The sequence below is a fragment of the Sciurus carolinensis genome, chromosome 2 (genome assembly GCF_902686445.1).
Source record: "Sciurus carolinensis chromosome 2, mSciCar1.2, whole genome shotgun sequence".
Lineage (NCBI taxonomy): Eukaryota > Metazoa > Chordata > Mammalia > Rodentia > Sciuridae > Sciurus > Sciurus carolinensis.
Genome location: NC_062214.1, coordinates 53,845,548 through 53,868,835, shown reverse-complemented (window position 1 = coordinate 53,868,835; position 23,288 = coordinate 53,845,548). Strand labels below are relative to the sequence as shown.

The 23,288-nt window shown below is 42.9% G+C and overlaps 1 protein-coding gene across 4 annotated transcripts in view; it reads left to right on the top strand.

Annotated features, from left to right (window-relative positions):
- The first annotated feature begins 357 nt into the window (after positions 1 to 357).
- The window catches only part of Znf592 (zinc finger protein 592), a 50,647-nt gene continuing 27,716 nt past the window's right edge, over positions 358 to 23,288 (top strand). For 3 of the 4 annotated variants that reach the window (XM_047539671.1, XM_047539673.1, XM_047539672.1), the window contains exons 1-2: positions 358 to 423; positions 13,296 to 13,401. The gene's annotated coding sequence lies outside the window, so the exon portion shown is untranslated. The remainder of the gene's footprint in view (positions 424 to 13,295; positions 13,402 to 23,288) is intronic. The other variant, XM_047539675.1, reaches the window with a different exon arrangement.

Sequence of the window (23,288 nt, the reverse complement as noted above, 5' to 3'; positions counted from 1 at the left end):
AGCGGACTGAGGCCCAGGTCGCCGGGAGCTGCCGTAGGGCCTGACCACTGAATCCAGTGGGGCGGGCGGACCGGATCGGGCGGGGGCCGCGGGGTCGCGTGTAGCCCTGCGCGGCGCCGGCCCCGCCCCGCCTGCCGCCGCCGTCGGCTGCGCGGCGCACCCGCCTCGGGCGGGAGGCGGACGCCGGCCCGCGCCGGGGCAGCCCCTCGGCCTCACTGCCCTGGCCGGTGCCCAGGTCCGAGTCTCTTCCGCCCGCGCCCCGCCCGCGCCCGGCCGAGCCCCGCCGCCGGCGCCCGCCCCCGCTCCGCCCCCGGAGCCGCGGCCCCGCCCGCCGCCGCCGTCGCCATGTTGTGGCGCCCGCAGCCGGCGCTGGGGACGCGCGCGGCCGATCCCGGGGCCTGTAGCCGCCGCCGCCGCCGCCAGGTAAGCGCCCCCCGGACCCGGGCCGGGCGGGACTGCGCCGGGGTCGCCGCCAGGCTGCCTCAGCGCAGGCTAGGGTCGAGCGGCGCCGGGACCCAGCCTGCGCCCGCGTCCGGCCGGGCCCTGCAGCCTGCGGACCCTGCCCGCCGCCCGAGGCGGCAGCCACTGCCCGGACCGCCGCCTGGCGGGCCCTGCCGCCACCCCACCCCGCCCCCGGCCGCGGCCACAGGCCCCTTCCGCCGCGGTGATCGCCGCTCCGGGCTGGCCGGGCGCGCCGCTGTCCTCCCCGCGCGGGACGGGCGGCCGCCCTCGAAGACAGCCCGCCGACCCCCGCCCGGGCGGGGATAACGGTGCCACTTTGCCAGGTCGGGACGCCCTGTCAGCCCGACTGTCCCCGCGGCCCGAAGAGCTGGCGCCGTCATGGGGCAGGCACTTCGAAGATCTACCCTCTCCGCGCCCCTCCGCGCCCCTCCACCTCCCCTCCCCTCCGCCCAAGTTCTGACCCTGGGAAGGTTTCTCCCGGAGCAGACAGGTATTCCTGCTCCAGAGTTAGGGTTCTCAGGGGAGAACGGGCCTGTTGATTAGAGTAGAATCTGTCTCTCTGCAGTGACTCTTCTTGCCAACCTGGGGGTTGGGGGAAGGCTCAGTGTGACCCGAGGGAGGATAGGGGAGCGTCTGCTGGGCAGATGGCCTGCTGGCCTTGGATCAACGTTTGTGAGGGGGAGGGGTCCGTATGACCTTAGGTGTGCCTGCTCTTGAGAATCGCAGGAATATTGGAGCTGTTCAGGGATTTTCAACTTTTTTTTTTATTATTAGGCCGGAGGTGACATTAAAAGTCCTGGATTGGAATAAATCTGCAGGCCCACCCAGGGAAGCTTTTTTGGCATCCAGGACTACCCTAGATAGGACTGGCGGTAGAAGAGAGAGACTTGGGGTAGGAGGTAAAATGATATTTACCCACTTGCATTCAGTCCTGTGTTCATGTAGGGCCTGTAGGGTGCTTGTGTCAAGTGTACAGTGTGGCTGAGCACACAGGATGTGGACACATAGGTGCTTGGCCTGGTCGGAACCCCTTGGGATTCAGGGATCTATTTCCTAAAACTCACAGGTAAATTACACAGTGAAGGAGTGGAGGAAGTGTCATGCTAGTGGGACTATTTTGACCGTTTTCCAATTTTTCCACTACTTATGACTTTGATTCATTTAGTTAGAAAAAAAATTTTTTTTTTGAGATGGGGTCTTATTGTGTTGCCCAGGCTGACCTCAAACCCGTGGTTTCAAGTGATCCCCTTGCCTCAGCCTCCCAAGTAGCGGGGTCTACAGGCAGGCACTACCATGCCTGACTAAATTTTTACTGAGCACTTACTACATGCCCATGACTGAAGTGGGTGTTGCAGGTATTGAGGTAAACCAGAAAGACACCAGGTTTTAGTTTTGGAGCTTTTAGCCTAGTGGGAAAGTTCAATAATAAATAACAAAGAAAATTCATTCAGCAACAAGTATTTGTCAACAAATATGTGCCAGGCATTGTTTTAGATGCAATGAATAAAGCAAGCAAAATAACTGCCTTTGAGGAGTTTTCATGCTAGTGTGTGTGTGTGGGGGGGGTAGACAATAACATATAATAAAAATAACATGCTAAAAAGTGATAAACACTAAAGAAGAAAACAGGGAAAGAGAATCTGAGGTATCAGGGGTGGGGGGGTTGAATTTACACTTGAGTGGCCTGGGTTTTTGTTGTTGTTATCATCAAGCTAGGGCCTCTTGGTTCACTATTGAATTATACCCCAGCCTCAGAAGGTGTCTTTGGAATAAAACTTTGAAAAAAGTGGTAAACTAATAATTTCAAACTGGTGAGAGAAGTAAATGAGATTGATCTGAGTTAGGGGCTTGAGGAAGGCTTCCCTGTGGAAGACATTTAGGCAGAACCTGAGGAGGTTTAAGAGTTAACCATGTGTGGAACAGCACAGAGGTTGGCAAGTTGGAGGAAGTGAAAGAGGCCTGTGGGTCTGGAGGAGGAAAGGGAGTGGGGTGAGGGGAGAGGGGAGATAAATGTCTGCAGAGAGGTATGGCAGGTCAGAGCGTCCAGGCCTGAGGGAAATGCTTTCCCTCTTTAGTTTGGATTGTGTCTCTAGTGTAATTAGGAACATTTACATTTTAAAAGGTCTCTGGCCCCCATGCAGGGAATGTACTTTGAGATAAGTCGGTAAGGCAAGGGTTTCTATGTTGAGTATCCTAACTACCTGATCTGTTTGAAAAAGTCTTAAGCAGTCCCTGGGAGATCCTTTTCCTCTGTGAGTGGGCTTTACCCAGCATTTAGAAAGGGAAGGGAAAACTGAATTAGTATTTATGGAGTGCATGCTAGGTAGAAGAACCGATTTTAATGATTTTTGTATATGTAATCGTATTTAACTTAATCCTCTCTGTTCTCTAGGAGAAAGGTTATCATACCCATTTTATGAGGAAACAAGCCCGGAGGGGATAGATGATTTATCCAAAGTCCTATTAGTAATATTCTGAATTCAAACCCATGTCTGTCTGATTCCAGAGCCCACTGGTGGCTCTGGAGTCTGACCACTAAAGTTTGTATTTTACTTTTGCTACTTACTAACCAAAAGATCTTGAGTTATTTAACCTCTCTGTGCCTCAGTTTCCTCATCTTAAATGCAAATAAAAGTACTTACCTTATAAGATTGTTGTGCAGATCAAATGAAGCCATGTAAAAAGTTTATCACTTAGTTCAAATGTCAGTTGCTATTATTTAAATTTTTTAATGTTCAGGCTAAAAATAAATAAAATATCCATGCTGCTTCCCAGTCATACTGTGGTCATTTTAGATGAGATTAAATATATAGGTAATTCAGTTCCTGAATTTTCTGTAACTATCTTTTCCCCTCTGCTTTTCTCTTAATAACTTAATGCTGTTCCATGTGATCAATCAGTCAACATTGATCTCTTATTTCATGCTTTGACACTGTGCTAGAAGTTGTGGATACAAAATGAATTCCTTCTTTCCAGGAGCTCAGAGTATCTAAGAGAAGTCAAATAAAGAATGAACTACAGTATATATTTAAATTCTCCATTACAGTTGTGGTTAAAGAGCTGCTGAGGCCTGGCATGGTGGCACACACCTGTAATCCCAGCAGCTCTGTAGGCTGAGACTGGAGGATCATGAGTTCAAAGCTAACCTCAGCAATGGTGAGGCACTAAGCAACTCAGTGAGACCCTGTCTCTGAATAAAATACAAAATAGCGCTGGGGATGTGGCTCAGTGATCAAGTACCCTTGAGTTCAATCCCCAGTACAGGAAAAAACAAAAACAAAAACAAAAAAATCTGCCAAGAACAGTAAGAACAAAATACCTGGTGAAGTCAGGAATGCTTCAGGGAGGACTTTGGAGGAAGAATAGGAGTTTTGCAGGCAAATAAGATTGAGCAAAGGACATTCTAGGCAGAGAGAACTGTAAATGTGAAAATGCAGAGCAATGAGAGGTCCTGTTGTCTGGGAATGAGGCTGGAAGACTGAATTGGGGCTGTGAAAGACAGATCAAGAATTTTGGACCTTGGGAGGTACTGGAGAGTATTAGATACATCAAATACATTCTGTGAGGGGTGTTGCATTTGGAGAGTTGTAACAGGTGTCATCCTGAGGCAGCTTTATTTCTGTGGGATCACTGTGCCTTGGGATCTGGTTCTCAACTTTGTAAACTAGAAATTTAGTTTTGTAGGGCACTGAGCTGATTGGGTCCAGGGAGACTGACTTCACTCACCAAACTTGGAAGAGACTGATGAATAACTTAGGATATTAACTGACCATGAGAGATGAAACTGCTGAATGACAGATGTTTCTGTCCTTTGGCCACCGCCCCCGCCCCCACTCTTTTCTGGCCAGGGCTGGGACACTACCAAACTCTCACTCAGTTTGTTTGTTTCACTCAGACTGCATAAAAACAAACCCTTTCTCCTAATATAATCATTCCTTAAGTACTATTCAACGTAGTCAGCAGTCATTATTAATTGATAGAATGAATGATTCTGTATCACTGGGTGATTGTGAAACTTGAGGAAGAGGAGGAATAATACCCCCTGTCCCCCAGTCTCTGAACCCAGGGCTTCACACATGCTGAACTACATCCCCATCCCTTTTTATTTTATTTTGAGACAGGGTCTCTCTAAGTTGTTGAGGCTGGCCTCAAAGTTGTGATCTTCTGAGTAGCTGGGATTTACAATCATGCACCACTACGCCTGGCAAGAATAACTTTTTAGAGATATCAGAAAAGAAGGTTCCCTAGATTTGGGTTAATGGAGAAGGTATGCAGATTCTAAGTGTTATGGGTAATTTTGTGGCTGAGCAGTGGTGTGGGACAAATGTATTGAAAACTGTTCTGGGAGGAGAGATCTGTGACCTCCTGGAGATGGTAGGGAACTTTTGGTTGCACTTGGAGAGATTTTTTTAGAACCTTTGTCTTTCCTACATAATGAAGTAATAATTCATGCCCTCAACCTGCTCAGTCATTGGGTGAGCTTTCCTATTGGACTGGAATTTTCATGAAGTTGAGCTTCATCTTATATTTCTACTTCTGCAATAGTGGGAAGAGTGATAGACCCTCTAGAGTTTAGAATCTTAAAAAAAATTTTTTTTGGTGGTGCTGGGAATTGAACCCAGGAGAGATGCTCTACTACTGAGTTACATCCCCAGCCCTTTTTATTTTTTATTTTGAGACTGAGTCTCTAAATTGCTCAGGCTGGTCTTGAATTTGCAGTCCTCCTGACTCAGTCTTCCTAGTCCACTGGGAATTACAGGTGTGTATCACTGTGCCTGATTAGAATCTTTACTTTTCTTCAGTGAAAATAAGTCCAAATAGACTAACTCAGATTGTGGATTAATTATTTTGTTTTTGAAACTCTAAAAACAATTACATAATAAGTACATTTTCAAGCCAGGCGCAGTGGCACATGCCTATAATCCCAGTGACTTGGGAAGTTGAGGCAGGAGGATCACAAGTTCAAAGCCAGCCTCGTCAGTTTAGCAAGACTTTAAGGGCTGGGGAGATAGCTCAGTGGATAGAGTGCTTGCCTTGCAAGCACAAGGTCCTGAGTTCAATCCCCAGCACCACACAAAAAAAAAAAGACTTTAAGCAATTTATCAAGACCCATCTTAAAATAAAAAAAAAACAAGCGCCCCTGAGTTAAATCCCCAGTACCCTGCCACCCCCCCCCCAAAAAAAAAAGGAAGGAAGGAAAAGAAATACATACGCATATGCATTTGGGAGATTTAGGAAATATATGGATATACAAAGCAAATAAAGCTCAGTGATAAATCCTACAACCTAGGGCCATTGTTAACATTTTAATATTTTGGATTTGTATTAGACCTTTATCTCCATCCCTATTTATACATGTATGTTTGTTTTAACTTCTTTTCTTGCAAAAATAGCAACATCCTGAATAGGAGAAAGTTTTGACAGTTGATATCCAGTGAGGTAGAGCAGTTGCATGTATCCAGAATCTGAATGTTTCCATTTGTGGGCATCTGGTCTTTGCTTGCTGTAGGGGTGCAGGATGTAATGTTAAGTAGCTAATTACATTTGAGATTTATTTTTTCACCCAACCATTTGCTTTTACTTGACAGCAGGGAAATGTATGTTGAAATAACATATGATCCATTTTTTGTCTCCCAAAATGGAGTCACCAAAGTTTGTATTGTCTTTTGCTAACCGTGACTTTGGTTAAGTTCCTTACCATCCCCATTTTAGATTCTGAAGATATTTCTATCAAAAAGTAATGGTGGGCTGGCGATATAATTCAGTTGGTGGAGTACTTGCCTTGCAAGCACAAGGCCCTGGGTTCGATCCCCAGCACTGCAAAAAAAAAAAAAAAAAAAAAAAGTAATGGTGAGCCAGGTGCAGTGGCATACACCTGTATTCCCAGAGACTTAGGAAGCTGAGGCAGAAGGATCACAAGTTCTAGGCCACCTTAGCAACTTATAGAGACCCTGTCTCAAAAGTGCTGGGGATGTAACTCAAGAGGTTAGAGCACCTCTGGTCTCAGTCCCCAGTAGGGGCGGGGGGGGGGGGAGCAAGCCCCTCCCCTGCTTATTAAGTTACACCAGGCAGTGAAAAGGATGTGATAACTGTATATGTGGTTGGTTGTGGGAAGACTGCCAGAATGTTGAGGAAGAGGAGTATGTCCGCTCCTGGTCAGGAGCAGATCAACTCCTGCTCTCAAATCAGTATGTATGTGGGTGGGGGTCTGTGGGACTTTAATTTATATCTGTTTTTAAGAGCTCCAGGATTATTGGGGCCCCCTCAGAGATTCTGAAACTTTAAAAATGTCTTAAAATTTTATTTTTAATTATTTTATTTTAACTGGGCATTACGAATCCTCCACAAAAATAAATTCACAAGCTTATACAGAGAATGCAAGAGTGGTATCCCAAGTCTAACTCAGAATAGGATTGGTTCCACTCTGAAGGACAGAGTTTGCCATAAGATCTCCTTACCTCTGAGGGATGGAATTAGGGTGGTTATCTCTTTAATGTTTTTAAGAAAAAAAAAATTTTGTAGTAGAAGGACACAATACCTTTATTTTATTTATTTTTATGTGGTGCTGAGGATCAAACCCAGTGCCTTAAACATGCTAGGCAGGTGCAGTACTGTACAGCAAAAACTCATTGCCTAGAATTGTGGCCCTGTAGAAGAGGTATGATGATGTAATTAGCTGTACCTCCTAGGTCATTCTCAGGAGAAGATTCCTTTGTTAGATATGCATTTGGGGCAGCCCATCCTGCCAGGTGCATTAGGCTAGCACCTCTGGGATAGTTCCTAAATTCAGAGAGCTAGGGCTGTGATGTGTGACTTGGCTTCTAGGTTTATTTGTTGGGAGTTTTTTTGTTTGTTTTGTTTTGTTTTTGCAGTACTGGGGTTTGACCCAGGAGTCTACTACCTCGGAGCTACATCCCCAGCCCTTTTTAAAATTTTATTTTAAGACAAGAGTCTCACTAAGTTGCCCAAGGTCCAGGAGGCCTAAAATTTGTGATCTTCTTGCGTCAGCCTTCCAAGTAACTGGATTACAAGCATGTGACACTGCACCTGGCTGGACACTTTCTGTAGAGGAACCTGGGGTCTCCTGTGGACCATTGGGCTTAGTCTCCTCCATACCCATATGGGGTGGCTAGAGGTTTTGCTGTTACAACTTGGGGGCCAAGGGACTGTAAGAGATGGAGTTCCATCTAAGCCTCACATGCATTCCTGGGATTTCTTCCCGTTTGGGTCTCAGCCCATCCTGGGAGTGAAGTGGGGTCTGCTTCTTCCTTCTAGTCTTTGGATGCAGGAGCATTTTACCCACACTGTCCTTGGCAAGCTGGAGCTGAGTGGGAGCCAGTGGGATGGGCTATGGCTCCATTTTTATTCCCCAGGTTGCTGCAGTTTTCAGCATTCTACTCCTTTCTGCCAATTCAGTTTCTGAAGTTGAATATGTTCTTTTAGCAAGCCAAGGGGCAGAGTAAGGCCATTGGGAGGGGTTTTGAAGGTATTTGTCCATTGTAACTGCAAACCATTTCCGGGCTGTTGTAGGGTCTGAAAACACATCTGAGGCAGAACTTTGGCATTTTCAGAGGGGTGGGCACTGAGCAGCTGTTCAAATTCTTCTGGCCTTGGAAGGACTGCTTACTGTCTTATTCTTGTTAGACAGACCTCTAGACCTAAATTGAACTAGCCTAGATTGTAAAACTTCATTGTCTAATACTTCATTAAGACTATGAATCTTAGGCCCTTAAAAATATTACATGTGTGGGGCTGGGGATATAGCTCAGTTGGTAGAGTGCTTGCCTTGCAAGCCCAAGGCCCTGAGTTCAATCCCCAGTACTGCAACAAAACAAAAACAAAAGCAAAAAAATATTACATGTGTGATTAATACTACTGTTTTCTTAATTAGAATTACTTGTATTTAAAATTCTGCTGAACCTCTTTGAAACTGGGCTATCACTGATCTGTAATCTATAGTTGGATGTGAAAGGCCTACCCTAGGCCCAACCCAGAACTGGATACTCTGTGGAGCATAAAAGAAGCATGCGAGATGAACTTTGCCCTCAGGAGTTCTCCCACTGAAGGCAATTAGAGAACAATTTGCTTCTAGACCAGAAGTGTCTTAAGCAGGCTTTCTTTCTGAGGGTGGTGGCTACTTACTACAGGAGGTCACTCTTTGAGGTGACTGGAGTTACCTTTGGGGAACGTTCTTTAGTACCCAAGATGTGTTGAATGGCCGTTTGGAAGGAGAGGAGTAGTGGCAGTGATGTAATCTCATCTTTCATTACTTCACTTATCTCTGCTTGACACTATTTCCCAAAGTGCCTGCACTTTGTAGGAAGAGGAATCCCCTGTCCCTAAATGTGAACTCCAGCACCTGCCATTCCATTGTACTCCATTCCTAAGCCTAAGATTTTTGCCTTTCCATTTTGGAGAACTCTTTTAAAATATTTACACCCCCGGGAGAGGTCATACTCTTAGTAGTTCATCAGCAATCAGTAGCTTTAATTACCCAGAATTAATTAAAGTCAACTGAAACAAAGATTGGTACCCAGCCAGACACTTGGGGGCTAGGGTGTCTGAAGGGACATAGTCCTGCATGACAGGAGAGAACTGAGGGCAGCAAAAGAAACTTTTCATGCATATCAGTTTCTGCAGGCAGTGCTGCTGAGCCACCTCCCTGCTGATACTAGGCCCATCTGGTGGTCCTGTTGGCAGGGGAATGGTGTATAGTGTGGGCTAGCATCAGTACAAGGGTTTTGAAACAGGTGGAATTTGAGTAGAGCCTGCAAGGGTTGGGAAGATTGTTTTTGTTTTGTTTACTTATTTAAAAAATAATATATGCCTAGTTTTTAAAAAAATTGGAAACATTAAAGGAGAAAACATATCCCTCATAATTTTTCCTGATTGATGGATGCGATATGGAGAAGAGTAAATTTGTGTGTGTGTGTGTGTGTGTGTGTGTGTGTGTGTGTGTGTTACTGGGGTTGAACCCAGGACCTCATGCATACTAGGCATTGACTGTACCACTGAACAACAGCCCCAATCCCTCTGTCATCTTTCAACTTCATTTTTTGTTCTTTACAGTTCTTTCTGTTTTTCAGGACAAATTGTCTTCAGCTCATAAGTTCATTTGGATTGGATTAATTGACTGGAAATACTTATTTCTAAATGTTTTCTCTTTCATTAGACTTCTTTTAAAAAGGCTTTTCCCAAGATGGAATCAGTGAAGATACTTTTGGTATAATTAGCTTCTTTATGATTTTTTTTTTTTTTTTTGGTATAAATCATGTCTTGAGGTTGATGTTTCTGAGTATTCACTAATTTCTTGAATAAATATTTGAGGGTCTGCTATGCTGTTCCAGGCACTGGTGCAGGGAACACAATTAAAATCTTCCCCTCAAGGAACTCATATTCTAGTGATTGTGGGTTTATAGACAGTGAACAAGAATAATATTAAGGATGAGAGATAGCGAAAAATATATGGAGAAAAATAAAGCAGGGATCGTGGGTTGGGAGCTTAGTAGACAGAGTTCCTATTTTAATGGAGAAGTCAAGCTGGACAAGATGATGCATACCTGTAATCCTGGCTACTCAGGAGGTTGAGGTAGGAGGATTGCAAGTTCAAGACCAGCAATATAGTGAGAGCCCAACTAAAAAATTAAAATAAATAAAATAAAGAACTCAGATAAAGCCAGATGCAGTGGTGCATGCCTGTAATTCCAGTGGCTTGGGAGGCTGAGGCAGGAGGATGGTGAGTTCAAAGCCTGCCTCAAAAATTCAGTGAGACCCTGTCTCTAAATAAAATATAAAAAAAGGACTGGAAACAAGTATGTAGAAAAAAGGAGAGGGGGTTTGTGCTGGGGATGTGGCTCAGTGCCCCTGGGTTAAAGAAAAAAAAAAAAGAGAGAGAAATATCACTGATGAAAAGATATTTGAGTGAAGGCCAGAAGGAGGTGAGAGAGGGACCCATGCAAATATGGAAGAGTAATGGGGTGGAGAAAAAAGTAAACACAAAAGCCCTGTAGCCAGAGCGCTTAAGGTGCTTAGTAACTGTGTGAGGGAAGGTACCAGAGCAGAGGCCCACCCTGAAGATTCAACTGTAATGAGTCTGAGTTGGGTCAGGACTTAGGTCCCCAGGTGTTTCTAATGTGCTTTCAGGGCTGAGAATCACTGGACTGAAGGATTAAATCAATCCTTTTCTGAGTATTTAATGGACAGATTTGAATGGGAACTGTGAGTAGGAGAGTTTAGCTCCTCTGATGGGAAGGTTATTCAGGGCCTTCTGACCTAGCAGGGATAACAGGAATCTTCCACAGTAATAAAAACTCTTCAGTTTATGTACTTTTTCTAATTTGATTACCTCATGTTGCTGGGCCTCAGTTTCCTTGTTTGTAGAGTGAGTGACTTAAATTCAGTAGTTTCCTAGAATCTTTTTTGGCTCTGACAGTTCTTAATGTTTCTGATGTTGGAAAAACCTCTAATCTATAATACTGTTGTAGAACAGTGTTTTCTAATCCTGATCTTACAACATGCTAAGTTATGTCATAATTATGGTAAGGGCTAAAGGGAATGATGTCTCAATACCAAATTGAAGGAAAATTTGTGCCCTATCTAGTATGGGAAGGTGAAGGTATTGGGAAATGTGAAATGTGAAACTGACCTCCCAGTTTAGAGCTCAGAGTATAAGGCAACTTGGTCCTTGGAGGCAGGCAGGAACCCTGAGCACTCATTTGAGGGCTAGTCTTGGCTCACTCACTGATAAGACCTTGTGAAATGGAAATAGTTACAAACTATAAAGCTCCTATACACCTCCATGTGCATATGTAATTAATCTGGGAGAAGCAGCCATTCTGGGTCAGTAAAGCCGGATGCTCAGGTTTGTTAGCCCCTCTCTGCAGCCAAGCTGCATTTACTTGTGTAGGAAAGACTATCTGCATAGCCCCACAGAATCCCATCGCTGGAGGCACTGAAGTGACCCTGGAGTGATGCTCTTTAGAGCACCTTTGAACTTATTTACTATTGGACAGTAGAGCCAAGACAGGTCCAGGTCCCTCTCATTTAGATATTATAGTGTTTGCTCATTAGTTTATGTTTCAAAATGTGAAGATTCAAATAAGAAAGGGAAAACATTAGAAAAGTTATCCCTATTTCTCTTCTGTAGAATTGGGGTAACTGGTTTCCTTCTCTTACATTTTAAATTTTCTGTTAGTATTCTATATATCTCTCTGGGCATGGTAGCACACACCTGCAATCCCAGTGACTCAGGAGGCTGAGGCAGGAGGATATCAAGTTCAAAGTTAGCCTCAGTAAAAGCAAGGCGCTAAGCATCTTGATGAGACCCTGTCTCTAAATAAAATACAATTAAGGCTGGGGATGTGGCTCGGTGGTTCAGTGCTCCTGAGTTTAATCCCTGGTACCTCACCCCCAAATATTCTCTATCTCTCACTGGGAATGTAGCTCAATGGTAGAGCACTTACCTGGTATGTATGAGGTCCTGGGCTCAATCTCCAGTACCAATAAAAAAAAAAAAAAAATTTAAAAGTCTATACTTCTAACTTAGAACCTAAACTAAATGCTAATCTGGCAAGGTTAAGACAAAGAGGAGGTTAAGAATGCAGGATTAGGACTGGGGTTGTGGCTCAGTGGAAGAGCGCTTGCCTAGCATGTGTGAAGCACTGGGTTCAATCCTCACAGCACATGTAAACAAGTAGAGGTCTATCCATAACTTAAAAAAAAAAAAAAAAAAGGAATGCAGGATTAGAATAAGAAAGGGCAGAATATTAAAAGTTCAGGGGTGAGACCTTTGATTTTTTTATTTGTGAATACATAATACCTGATAGAGCATTAGCTCATTTTTCTGAACACTGACCAGTTACATCTGAATGTTGATGGATCGTGGCCAAGGATTAGTAGTTTCCAAAATTCCCAAGGTGATTCTGAATTTGGTCACAGTTGAAAACTACCTTTTTTTTTTTGTAATGGGGATTGAACCCAGGGGCATTTAACCACTGAGCTACATCCCCAGCTGTTTTATTTTTTATTTTGAGGCAAGGTCTCACCAAGTTGCTTAGGGTTTAAGTTGCTGAGGCTGGCCTCAAACTTGTGATTCTCCTGCTTTAGCTTCCTGAGTTGCTGGGATTACAGATGTGCACCATGGCGCACAGCAGCTTTTCCTATTTTTTTTTCTCATTCTCATCACCTGCTCAGTGCTTATCCCCTCTGCCTCACCCCCACCTTATTCGATTTCCTCAACTTACCTGCCACCTGTCCCCTGACTCTGCTTCCTCAGCCTTAGCAGGCATCCTGAGCACTGGAGGAGAAACTGTGTAGAGGGGTAAACTAGTTTCACTTCCCTTGCCTCTCTGTCCTCTGCATGCTTCCCTTCATCAAGCTGCTGAGGTCCACTGACAACATGTGAGGGAAAGCTTGCTGACCACCGAGGTTGGTGGCAGAGTACTCACAAACACATGCATTTGCAATGTGAAAGACTTTACAAATATTAACTCACTGAATCTCTTTGATAGCCCCGTTTTATGTATGGGGAAACTAACAACACAGGTGCAGCATCTTGCACAATATTACATTTCTAGTAAGCAGTTGAACTGGGATTTGAACCTAGGTGGAGTCTGCTCTGAACTACTGCACAATGATAGCGGGAAGGCAGATCTGGGGCTGGGAAGAGTTTTTTTCCTTGACTGCTTTTGGGGCCTGCTTTGAATTTATGTTTGGAGATTTTTCTCAGGTTCTTCCCTGGGATGATTATTATTAGTTTTTAAACTCTCTTTCCTAACTTTAACATTTACCTTCAAACTCATTTAAAAAACATTTTGTTTTTCTTCTTTCCATAGGTGGTGTTTGGACACTAGACCATGTGCCTAGGTAGTTTTTCCTTTCTCCGCAGCTCTACTCCCCCAGCAACGCTCACCACACCCTTGTTTTGAGAACCTCACTAAGGTATGATGTCTAGGCTGACCTGAGATGGCCTTGAAGAGCTGAGTTTTGGACACAAGAGAGCTTTTCTGTTCCTTGGGTTTGGTTTTGTTTTGGTGGTAAAATACAACAACAAAATTTATTATCTTAAAGTATATAGTTCAGTGGCATTAAGTACATTCACAATTTGCAGCCATCGCCACCATCCATCTCCATCCCATATTAAAACTCAGTAGCTATCACACAACTCCTTGTTTCTCTACCCTATAATCCTGGCAACCACCATTCTATTTTCCGTCTATTATTTTACCTACTCTAGGGATGTCATATAAGGGGAATCATTCAATATTTGCCTTTTTGTATCTAGCTTATTGTATCACTTAACATAATGTCTGAAAGGTTCACCCATGTTGTAATATGTGTCAGTTTCCTTCTTTTTTTAAAATTTTTTTAAGTGGTGCTGGTGATTGAACCCAGGGCCTCACTCATGCTAGGCAAGTGCTCTACCACTGAACTATACCCTCAACCCCCTTCCTCTTAAAAGCTAAATAATATTTGCATATTTCACATTTTGTTTATCTATTCATCCATTGATGGATATGTGGGTTGTGTCTACCTTTTGGGTATTGTGAATAAAGCTGCTATGAACATGAGTGTTCAGGTATCTTGAGACCCTGCTTTTAATTCTTTTGAGTATACATCCAGGAACAGATTTGCTGAATCATGTAGTATTCCATGTTTAATTTTTTTTTTTTTTTCCATACTGGGAATTGAATCCAGGGGTTCTCTACTACTGAGCCATAATCCCTATCCCTTTTTCTTTATTATTTTGAGACAGGGTCTTGCTAAGTCGCTGAGACTGACTTTGAACTTGAGATCCTCCTGCCTCACTCTCCTGACTCACTGAGATTATAGGTGTGTACCACCATGCACATCTTTGAGGAACTGCCATACCATTTTCCATAGTGGCTATACCATTTTATATTCCCACCAACAGTGGGAATATAAAAGGGCTCCTGTTTCTCATATTCTCATCAACAGTTTATTATTTTCTGGTGATTTTTTCTTTTAAATAGCCTTCCTGATGGGTTTAAGTAACCTTGGTGATTATCTAGTTGGACCCATGGAGTCTACTAGCCAAGGGCTAGGTCCCTGTTGTCCTAAAATGTATAAAGTAGAAAAAGTAATTTGATACAGATCTCCATGTATTTCTCACCCTAAATCAACAGTTAACAGTTTATGATCAATCTTGTTTTATTTATGTGCCCTCCCAGCTCTCTTCTGCCCCTGTGTTATTTTGAGGCAAATCCCAGATGCCGTATCATTTTATCTGTAAGCATTTCACTATGTGTCTTAAAAAGGGCTTTGTTTTGTTTTGTTGAGATGTGGTCTCCAGGTTGGCCTAGAATGCCTGCTTCAGTCTCCCAACTAGTTAGAACTGCTGTCACATACCTCTGCACCTGGTTAGGATAAGGGCTCCTAATAATCATTTTTTTGTGATGATAGAAAGGCACTTAGTGTTGTACCTTTGAGCAGGTTATTCCCTATCATTCTCTCAAATCAACAAGGACATATGCAGTGGGCACACATGAACACATGTGAACATTAGATCCATTGCCATGCTGGGTTATTGGGGGAAGGGCTGCCTTGGTTGGGGTCCTGCTTTCCTACAGAAGGTTGACTGTCCTTAGATTCAAACAATCTTGTTGAAGGAGGCCACCCAGATCTAGAAGAGGGAGGAAGAAGGGAATGAGGAAGAGAAGAGTGAGTGGGAGTAAGTCAGCAAGTGCATAATAGAGAAAGGAATAAAGGGAGAGAGGATGAGAAAGAGTACAGATGGTTCCCAGCTTTCTGTTTTGACTACACAATGGTGTGAAAGTGTATGCTTGTATGCACATTTCCAGTTTTGAATTTTGTTTGTGTCTCTGGCTATTGATATGTTCCCAGTTCCCAGCCACACTTCCTAGTCAGCTGTGAGATCATGAGGATGAACCACCCATGTTCTTCAATGTGCTGTGTTGCTAGACAATGAGGTTTGATGTCTTAGTTCCTGTTCTGCTTCTATAACAGAATACCACGGACTGGGTAATTTACAGACAATAGAAGTTTATTTAGCTCATGGTTCTAGTGGCTGGGATGTCCCAAGGTCAAGGGGTTACATTTGGTGAAGGCCTTCTTACTGTGCCATACATTGATGAAAGGGTTAGTGGGCATATGTGTGAGATACAGAATCTGACTGAACACATTCTTTTTGTCAGGGAACTTGCTCCTGTCATCATGAATCCATACATGAAGGTGAAACCGTGTGGCCTAAGGGACTCTTAGAAGCCCCACCTCTTAATGCCATTACAATGGCAATTGATTTTATTTTCTTTGTTTTTGTTTTGTCTGTTTTTCTTTCTTGTTTTCCCCAAGCGCAGGGGGCAATACTAGAGATTGAACCCCAGGTGCACTTAACCACTGAGTCACATCCTCGGCCCTGTTTTATTTTTTATTTTTAGATAGAGCCTCACTAAGTGGGAACACCTGAACCTGAAGACTAACAGCATGTTCCTTTTGTCCCTACAAATTTTTCACTTTTGGAATCTTTGAGATTGTCATTTCCCTGTGGTAGATGAGACTGGTGGTGGCTCAGAATCTGGTGGGATGGACACTTTCTATTTTCAGGAGTTGAGGTCTGGTTCCCAGCAGGTCTGAGGCTGTTTGGCTTCTTGATTGGGAGTCCTTATCCCCAAGAAATGATGCCCACAGAATGGTGTGTGAGCAAGAAAAGTCCTGTCTCCCTTTCTTTCAAATCTCTGGGTCCTTTTCTCACAAATTGGAGATGAATCAGTTTCAGATAATGATGAATCAGTCTCAAAATAAGGAAAGGTGAAAGGGGTGAAGATTACAAAGTATTCATTTTTATCTAAATTCTCAGCTCTGTAAACTTTGCTGCCTATATCTAGTTTGTACTTCTCTGTTTGCCTCATAGTTATGCATAAGCCCAACCCCTTCCAGTTCTCTATTTTTTCTTTTAATATAACAGCTTTATTGAGATATAATTCACATATCATACAATTTCCCCACTTAAATTGCATAAGTCAATGGTTTTTGGTTTCTTCACAGAGTTGTATCCCCACGTCTTAAGATTCAGGACCCTGTGCCTTCCTCTTTGCTATGATTCTCAGAGCTAGCTTTCCCACTCCAATGGTATCACACTCATCAACACAGATGTCCTTATTGTGGGGACCTTGGCCAGTAGGCATTTTCCACTGATATAATATTTAAATCTAGCCAGGTACAGTGGTGCCAGCCTGTAAGCCCAGAGGCTTAAGAGGCTAAAGCAGAAGGATTGCAAGTTCAAAGCCAGCCTCAGCAACTTAGCAAGACCCTGTCTCAAAATAAAAAATAAAAAGGGTTGGGGATGTGTCTTAGTGGTTAAGAGTTCACCCTCCAATACCCACTCTAAAAAAAAAAAAAAAAAAAAAATAAGCCCCTGCAGGGCCCAGGATTCATGATTCATAGACAAAGGGCTATTTTGTGTAGGTCCCTTCTCACTGGTGAGGTCCCATCAAGGTCTAACTATTTATTAAAAAAAAAAAAAAATTTTAAATGACTGGGGGTGGAAAAGCATGTTTAGCATGTGTGAGACCCTGGGGTTAATCTCCACAGTGTGTATGCTTGCATGTGCTTGCACACACACGTTTTAAAAGCTAAACACAATATATTGCATATTTGCCAAATGTTTGACCTGCCTGGGAATCTGTGAGTGTCTTTGAACAATCTTAGCTCTGAGCAGATGAACTTGTCAAATTCTAATGGCGGATACCTTCCAGTAAACACAGTGGTGTTTATAAACAGATAATAAAACAATGAACAATAATATATATCCAGTGGTGATAAGTGCCAGGAAAAGAAACAAAGAAAAGGGCTAGAGATTGGTGGTGGGGATTGGTATCTCATATTGGCTGGCCATGGAAAGTGCCTGACAAAGTGATATAGGATTAAAGACCTGAAGGACCTGAGGGAGTGAGCCCACAGAGATCTGGGGCAACTTTCAAGCAGAGGAAACAGTGAATTCACAGGCCCTGAGGCAGGATGTTACCAGCATGCTTGAGGAATGGTGAGGAGTCTTTGTGTGCTGGGAAACACTGGATATGAAGGAGATATTTGGGAGATGGGCAAAAAGGACTGGATTTTACTTGGGAAATGTGACAGCACTGGAAGATTTTGAGGCAGGGTTGTCCATGATTTGATTTAGGTGTTTTTTGTTTTTGTTTTTGCCAGTGAAGGGATTCCACCCAGGGCCTCATGCATGGCAGGCAAGAACTCTACCATTGAGTCACATTTCCAGCTCCCTGACAGGTTTTCAAAGGGACATTCTGGCTGCTGTGTTCAGAATGACTGGTTGAGGCAAGGGCAGAAGCAAAGATACCAGTTAGCAGGCATTTGTGGGAATACAGTAGAGATGATGACGGTGGAGGTGGTGAGAAGTGGTTGGATTTGGGTATATTTTGAAAGTGGAGTTGATAGGATTTGCTTGAGGATTGAATGAAGGGTTTGAAGGAAAGAAAGGTTTTGGCCTAAGGAAGCGGAAGGATGGGAGATGTCATTTGCGAAAGTGGTGGTGATTGTAAATCAGTGGTTATAAATTAGACATATTAAGTGTGAGATGTCTATTAGACAAGAAAAATCTAGAAATACCAATTAATCATTTAGTGAGTGCCTATTGAGGGGGTTATAAAATAGCTAGAGAGTGAACATTTCACTGAAATAACTATTGGTAGAAAATTATCCCAGGGAGAATAATAAGTAACACAAAGGGAAGCATAAAAGAGGATTGGTTGACTTCTATAGAAATTCCAGATCCTTAATAAGTCCTCAGTGATGCCTGCAGATGTTTTCAGTGGGGGGGGGGTGCTCCAGAGTAGGGTCTAGACCTTTAGCTTTATGTTCTCTATAAGCTGCCAATCATAAATCTTGGCATTTGGTAACTGATAGATGAACTTTCCATCTCTCAACCCCAATTCTCTAGGTGTAAAATGGAGATGTTGGACTAGATCAGTGCGCTAGAAACAACTGAGAAGTTTTAAAACCCCAAAGTAGGAATCCAACCCAGATCTGTTGAGTCAGAATTTCCGTAGCTGGGGCCTAGCGTCTATATTTTTGTCTTTTCTATGTTACTCTTCTGCACTCAGGCCAGTAGCAACCTGCACATGAGCCTTTGGAAGCCACTGGACCAGAAGAATTTCAGAGGTTATCTATGAGACTTGTTGGAATGCCTGCCATGGAATTAATTCTGTGCTTGGGACATGGGATCTTTGGTTGGGGTAGAAAAGGATGGAGTGGGGAGGAGAAAGACACCTTGTTCAGGGTAGGCAAGGGCAGACACATCAGTCAGGGGTTTGGAGAGGCATTTAGGAATAATGGTTCTAGGAACAGTGGTCAGTCCTCTGTCACTGGGAGCCAGGTGTGTTAAGTCCTGAAAATGGCAGTGAAAGACATGACTTCAACTTTGGAGAGGCTCACAAACTGATGGGAAGGACTGATAAGAAAACTCATGATTCTGTTCTGGCCCACTGTGAAAAGTGCTGCCATAGAAGAAGGGAGTCCCTGGTGTCAGGAGAAACTGGAGGAGGAGTTGGAGGGCAGAGGACTGATGTTGCAGTGCTCAGAGAATGAATCAGGAAAGAGGGAATCCAGAACCGAAACTCAGGAAGAGGAGGAGTTGTCAGGCAGATTATGTTTGGGGCCAGGGTGGATCTGGGCTCTCAGGTATTCTTTAGTCAGGTGAAATGGCTTGAGTCCTCACGTGGAGGCAGGAGAAAGTGAGAGACCCCAGTACAATTAGGATATAGAGGTGCCCTGGGAAGTGACTGAAGTTGGACAAAGACAAAATCAGAATGGAGCTCTCTGTGAGACTGAGCGGTTGACCTCTATCTTGAAGATGATGGTGATTTTGAGCAGAGACATTTCTAATCCAATGTATGTTTCACAGCAACCATTCTGGCAAATTGTATTTTGGAGGAGGGAGAAGATAACTGAAAAATGTTGTTTCGCCTGGGTCCATTGGGACAGCTATTTTCTGTATACTGCTGGAAATCTCTTTGAGCCATTTTTTGCTAATGTTTTGAACACCAGGTGTCTCATGGAATGAAACACTGGCTCCTGACTGGCTGGGAAGATCTGTGACTTGGGTTCGCCTGACCTGTGAGCAGTCCTGACTGTACTCAGGGGGGCTGTGATGTGTAAATGATAGACTTCTGCTTTTCCACATTAGGAGTAAGTACATGTGTGGATCCATTAGCTCTAGGTTAATTTGCTCAACTGTTGCGGCTTAGCCTGTTCAAGGACTCAGAGGTCCTTAAAGAGTTTAATTTTACATATTAATTCAAGGCCTGCCCAAGGTTTCCATGAAGGCAGTTAGCAACAGCAGAGGGAAGAGAGCTGGTTCCTGTGCTTCACAATTCCTTATTATTTTGACTCTGTCATTCCTGTACTGGGACTTCATTCTGATCCAGAAACATCAGACTTTTTACTGTTTCCTTTGACTGGTCAAAGTTTCACAGAGCTCCCTTCAGCACCACCCATGGAAGCAGTGTCTCCCTCTGATCAGTGTTTCTGCCAGAGTCCAGGCCCAAGTTCCTACAGGTCTTGGGAGCAGTGGCATTCTCTGGACCTTGCTTGCTCATTCTGTCTTTCCTCTTGTCTAGTCTTCGTTTCTGGTACAAAAGAAGTGCCTCTGCCTGGTACCCAACTCAACAATGCTTCCTTCTGGTCTCAGCTACTGCTAAGTAACAATTGCCCCTCCCTCTGCCCTTCCCATCCTTGTGTGTCCCCCTCCCCCTCCCTCTGTTTCTGTTCCTCCATATCTTTTTCCCTATCCCTCCATCTCCCTACTCACTTACCCCTTACCCCCTGCCCTGCAGGCCCCTAGCCCCCTGTTCATCTCATAGTTTGAATTATTTATTTATTTTTTCCTCTGTTGTTCCCTGGGATGCTCTTTTCTCTAAAATAGAAAACTGAGGGCAACTTTCATTTGCCCATTTAAAAATCCTTAACTTGTATAAATAATAATTGAGCACAGATGATGTCAGTATATAAGCTGTAGGCAATTATGTGGGGGAGCCGAATTAAGAGTTCACCCATAGGTTGTAAAGCATCCATCCACCCATTCTTCTTGCCAGGCCTCATCCAACAAACATGGCAAATTAAACACACACACCCACAAAAAAAAACCTCAAACAACAACAACAACAACAACAAAAACAAACCCACAAAACACTTAATTTTGTTGTCCCATAGTCCAGTGTTCCTAAAACCATGCTGCCTTTCATTTTCCCTTTTTTTTTTTCCCCTTCAGTACTACTGATTGAACCCAGGGCCTTGCATAAGCTAGGCAGGTGCTCTTCCACTGAGCTACATTCTCGCTAAATTGCTGAGACTGACCTCAAACTTGTAGTCCTCCTGCCTGAGCCTCCCAAGCTGCTAGGATTACAGGTGTGCACCACTGCACCAGGCTCTTCATTTTCCTTTTGTAAATCTGCTTCATGTTGTTTCCCTTATTACACAGAATACACTGAATAGACATCAGACCTTTCTTAATGCTTTGGAGTGCTTCTGCCTCCTTGATGTCCTATTACTTAACTTTTATTAATCTGCTATTACTGAATTTAGCATTGCTAAGAAAAACAGATGACCAAGTTTAATGTTATTTGAAATTTGAAGGCTTTGATGCTTAGCAGGAAAGAAAACTCATGGGTTTAGTGCCAAGTCTTTGTTCTTAGTTCTTCAGAGCCTAACAATAATACTTTATATATATACATATATATGTACATATCTTTTGCATTTCTGGGGATTGAATTTGGGCATGCTGTGTAAAAGCTTTACCACTGAGCTATATCCCCAGCCCCTATATATATATATATATATATATATATATATATATATTTTTTTTTTTTTCCCCCTGTAACAACTTCAGTGTATTTTTTGACTAATGGATAAAGTCACTTTTTATTTGCCTACGTTTTTTATTTAAAATTTTAAAATATTGCTCTTTCCTCTGATATTTTCAGGTTTGAGGAATAAACCTATACTTTGGTTATGATTTCCCCTTTCTCCTAAATCCTCATGTCTTCAAAATGAAATAGTTTTATTTTTAAAAAACATTTTATGTTTTTACTAGTGTGGTTCATTTTGACATGTTCATATATGCATGAAACATAATTTGCTCCCCTTGAAATAGCTGTAATCTTGAGGTTCTTGTTAGAACACTCTTCTGTCTGCTTGTATTTATGACTTCAGGACCTTTTCCAACTCTGATGTCTTTCTTTCTATTTTATTTTATTTAATTAAAATTTTTTGAGTTTCAGATGGACACAATACTTTTATTTCATTTATTTTTATGTTGTGCTGAGGATTGAACCCAGTGCCTTACATGTGTTAGGCAAACACTCTACTGCTGAACTATATCCACAGTCCCTAATGTGTTTTTTCTTAAGGTGTGGGAAACCAAAACTGCATGGCACATGTAGCTGTGGACAGAGAAGTTTTGAATAACGGGAGGTTCACAAGTTTTAATTTGTTTCCAGTATCCTTTTGGGCCTTTCGTGATGAAACAAGCATTGTGGTGTCCTAGAGGGAACTGGCTAAACCGATGCCCAGGCCTCTTTGTTGAACAGTTTAGATTAGAACCCATTATTCTAAAAGTATAATTGGAATTGCTTTTCCTTAAGTGTTCCTTCACATTTACTTTCATTGATGAATCGTTTGCCATAATTTCCCCTATTTATACAGCCTCTTAAGAACTTGCTTTTTAATTTTGCATTTTGCTTTGGAACAGCTTTAAGGCATTTTGCAAACTTGGAACTTTTACTTCATTGCTTTGACAATTATTTATTAAATATCTAAAGAGAAATTCAGCAATGAATGTGACACATAAGCCTCTTCCTTTATAAGACTTACAGACTAACTTTTGGTTCCCAAAGCATTTTGAGTGTGAGACCTCCTTTTTAAAATAAGTTTTTCCTGACTCCACATTTGGTAGTGGTGTTTCTAGTAGCTAATCATTGAGAACACATATATGTTGAAGTTGGATCTTGTGTTAATCAACTTTTTTGTAACAAAATACTTGAGGTAATCAGTTTAAAAAGAGGGAAGGTTTATTTTGGCTTATGATTTCAGGAGATCCTGTTCATAAGGCTCTATTTTTGCTTTGGGCCTATGGCATGGCACCATATGCTGGGGAACATGTGGTGGAGAAACCTGCTTACTTCATGACAACTTGGAATTAAAAAGAGAGAAAGAGGAGGAACTGGGATCCAAACATTCCCTTCAAGGGCATACCTCTGATGACCTAACTTTCTTCTACTAGGTCCCACCTCCTAAAAGTTTTACCACCTCCCAAAAGAACTATGGACTGGCAACTAAACCTTCAACATGAGCCTTTGGGGGACATTCAAGACCCAAACTGTAGTTGGTCACATTATGGGTTGGGATCTACCATGCTAGGTAAGCTCTAGTCCAGAACAGGTCAATGAGTTAAAAACACCACTGTTCATAGTTCCCTGTAAAAAAACAATCACAAAAAGTCACACATAAACATCATACATGCATTTAAGTTCTATGGAATGCAGTTGGTTTTTTGTTTTGTTTTGTTTTGTTTTTTTGGTTCCAGGAATTGAACCCAGTGGTGCTTAACCATTGAGCCACATACCTAACCCTTATTTATTGATTGATTTTTAAGAAAAATTTGAGATAGAGCCTCACAAGGTTACTTACAGTCTTGCTAAATTGCTGAGGCTGGCTTTGAACCTGCGATCCTCCTGCCTCAGTTTCCCAAGCTGCTGAGATTTCAGGCATACACCACCATGCCAAGCTGGTTTTGGTAGAATTTTGGCAAGTAAAATCTATAGAAATTCTAACTACCT